This window comes from Entelurus aequoreus, linkage group LG02 (assembly GCF_033978785.1).
Source record: "Entelurus aequoreus isolate RoL-2023_Sb linkage group LG02, RoL_Eaeq_v1.1, whole genome shotgun sequence".
NCBI lineage: Eukaryota > Metazoa > Chordata > Actinopteri > Syngnathiformes > Syngnathidae > Entelurus > Entelurus aequoreus.
Genome location: NC_084732.1, coordinates 30016483 through 30020604, shown reverse-complemented (window position 1 = coordinate 30020604; position 4122 = coordinate 30016483).

Here is a 4122-nt window from a genome sequence, read left to right as displayed (position 1 = left end):
GAAAATAGGTTCGGGGGAGCCTGGCTGCCCTGATGGAACCATTGCCGCGGGGTACGTGAGAGACTCCTGGGATAAATGGAGAATCATGTGCCTCTCAGTCCTTTCAATCAAGGACGTGGAAGACATCTACCTATTTGGAACCGTGATCGCGGGGCACCTGCTGATGGGCTGGGCATTGCTCTCGTGTATTGTCAAATTCGTAAGACGATGGCAGCCACTCAAGGAGCCCAACGGCTGTTCATCGCAATGGAAGGATTGGGTCGGGATGTGGGAACACAGACTGTGGCGATTTCTGATTTTAATCGCAAAATGGATCTCATCATGGAGAAGCTTGCTGAGAAGGAAGAATTACATTTAATTTGAGAGAACCAGCACGGACACAGAGCGGGAATGTCATTGTTTTGACTGCTCGAAGAAAACAACATCTTAATCTACGATTTGACTCCCTCGAATGGCCTTGACGCTATCAGGAACAGGCTGTTCTGAAGAACTCCCCCGAGGACTCCTCAATGATGGACGCTTTTGACCTTCCTTTTTTTTCAATAACACCTGGTGTCGAACTTTGAGATCGGCCCCGGTCCACAAAAACATTTCAACATCTCACCCAAGTTAATTGGGCATACATGCACGCACCCGACCCTCCCCCAATCATCGCCTTCACCACTGTTTAATTCCTCTTCGGAGTTGTGGATGGCTGAGTAGCGCTTTATAGCAGCAGCCGGCCTCCAGGGCCCCTAAGCCCCCCCCTCTGTTGCGAGTTGTTGTGATTACATGTATCATGTTTATGTGTGCTATGCCCGTAAGAGCCAGCAGCAGGCCGCAGACAGACGCACCCAGCAGGGGACAGCCAGACCTCAAGCCAGCGAGAGACCACACCCCACACGGGCAGAAAGGCGGGACGCCCCGCCTGGGGGGACCAGAGACTCCCCGCAACCGGACGGGAAGACCGCCCCCGCCTCACCAGCAACCGTGCCCCCACGAGCCCATCCCCCACCCCCGGAGAGCTCGGCGCAGCCTGCCCCCGGCCACCCCACCCAAGTCGGCCGCCGCAGGACCGCCCAGCACGGGGAACGGGAACCACCCACCCCACCCGCAGGGACCCCAACGATGGAGATGGAACAACCAGCAACCGCCCTGTCGCGTTCCCCCCCTTTGGTGGCATTTTAAAGCAACAAAGATGTCTGTGGACGTTGTGTCAGTATATAAGGGTTCATTAACTAAATGATTGCAGATCTGGGGAGTGCTCATTGAGAGTTGTGATATGAGGTATGACTCCATGTGGTTTGTTGGAAGATGATTTTGGACACGATTACCAGTGAACTTTTACTTCCCCCTGTGAGTTAATTAGCATTAGAAATGAATCAGCTGGATTTGACCTTCTATCTACGCTGAAATAAAAAAAGTTGAAATATTTTGATGTTTTACCCTGCTGTGACCTGAAACGTCTCTCTGTAAATTCACTGAATATGTATCCCACACTTAATGATGATACTACACAATGTGCTCTTAGACCTAAGTGTGGGGCGGCCACACATTCACTGTACATACATACATACATACATACTGTACATATGCATTCACTGTACATACATACATATACACATACTGTACATATACATTCACTGTACAAACATACATATACACACTCTACATATACATACATACACACATACTGCACATATACAAGTACATATACATACATACACTCATGCATATAATCAAGTTTCATCAAACATATTAACGTTGTTGCCCTAGGGGAAACTGGGTAACACATGGCACACTAACAAAGCTTAACCTATTAATACTATAACAATCTACAAGGTTAATAGAGTTGGCTTTGCTTTCTTCCCCTCCATTTATCTGCTCTCTTTTGTAATTCAAGTTATCATTACATATATGTATTGTTGCATTTGAAACAATTAACTGTTAGCGTGCTAGCACGCTAACATCAAAGTGATAACTTTGACCCCTATTTTTTCGATTTTTTGTCTAATTCTGCAGCCATAAACCTTACCGTCATATAACTTGATATTTGAAACATGCTAACTGTATGCATGTTTACGTTAGCATGCTAGCATGCTAACATTAACGTGCTGGCTTTTTGAGGTTAATTTTTCTACTGTTTACCCTACAGTCATATAACTTGGTATGTGACACTTGTTAACTGTTAGCGTGATAATGTCAGCATGCTAACATTAAAGTGCTAACTTTTTTAGCTAATTTTACACTTTGTACTCCAATTCCCCAGCCATACTCCTGAGAGTCATATAACTTGGTACGTGACACAAGCTAAGTGTTAGAATGCTAACATTAGCTTGCTAACATTAGCGTGCTAACTTTTTGAGCTAGTTTTGCTACTATTTACACCAGAGTCATATACCTTGATATGTGACATTTGTTACCTGTTAGCATGCAAACAATAGCATGCTAGCAAGCTAAATTCAGCTTGCTAACTTTTTCATCTAATCTTACACTTTTTTTTCTACTTCCCCCGCCATACACCTTAGAGTCATACCGCCATACACCTTAGAGTCATATAACTTGGTATATGAAACATGCTGACTGTTATCGTGCAATCGTTATCACACATGCTACGTGTTGGCATTTTTATGTAAAGATGCTACTGTTTTAGGCTTACTGTGTGGCTCATTTTGTACAGTTACACCTAAAACTCACGCATTCAGACACTCGGCACCATCTAATAAGCACGGTGGCTTCCGGCGACCCTCTGGCAGAGGTGAAGGGCACAGATAGCAGGCCCATCAAAATTAATTATCAATAGCGCTATTTCTATTGGTATTTGTATTGCTCCATTTGTAGTGTAATAATGCTCATTGTCATTTCTGTATTATTAATATTTATTTCACTAACTGCTTCTTTGCTATCACTTTTACTATCATCCATCCATGCATCCATTTTCTACCTCTTGTCCCTTTCGGGATCACGGGGGGTCGCTAGAGCCTATCTCAGCTGCATTCGGGCGGAAGGTGGGGTACACCTTTTTACTATCATATTTGTATGTATCCTATTTGCTGATGTTGTTGTTGTTATTGTTGTGTTTGCTGTTGTTGTCTCTATCTAATCCCCCTCTTGTCCCCGCAATTTCCCCCTCTGTCTTCCTTTTTTTCTCTTTCTATCCCCTCCTGCTCCGCCCCGGCTGCACCAAATGATAATATAAATACATTTAATAAAGTCAAATACAAATAAAGCAACAAGAGAAGTATCCCACACTTCTCTTTTGTAAAGTAAATTTGTACAGCTGATATGGGCATCTACATCAACAATGTGATTTGCCTGGGTAGCTGGACAGGACAAAAAAAATAAAATAAAAAGTGTGGGGTGGCCATCAGCCTCGACTGGCACGGGGGAAGTGTAAAAACAAGGCAAACATTCCACTGAAGCAGACTTAATACTCTAAGTACCCAAAAAGCTCCAATTGACGCCTCTAAATAATTAATCACCTCATCTCCTGTGGTCGCCAGGTGCATGGTCTACAAAGTTATTAATAATTTGCACCTGGTCAAAAACCATTGGCTGTGGCTGTAGGCAAACTCCTAATGTATTTGTTTTATTCACGCTACACGAGCTGCAGCTCCTTTTGTCTTTCTCATACTCTCCAAACCATATTTATAAAAAATATAACATACTAAATAATGTTGTACACTGTATGTAACATGCCATGATCTTACAAAACATTAAAAGTTTCTATTATGTCCATTATTTTTTGTTCCCCTTTGATCATTTACGCTTACTCACTCTTGGTGCACTTGTTTGTTGGGCTACCTGCGTTTTCCCTAATAGAGGGAGTTTTCATGCACTTGCCTGCTATCTCTGCATCCTGGGTTCCAGACATACACCAGGACGTTACTTAACGTGCAATATCTTTGAATGTGAGAGAGTGTGTGTCTTTTCTGTGACTCTTATTATTTTAGGTATTGCTGCCCTGATGTATGGCACTTACTTTTGTTATTAATCATAACAATGACAATAAAGGGACTTTATTCTATTTTATACGATTGTGTGATTAAGTATTACATTTTTGTAGTCAATTATATGAATAAGATTATGTTTAATGTAAATATGTTTGGGCTTAAGAACAAGGTCATTTCAGAACAACATAAG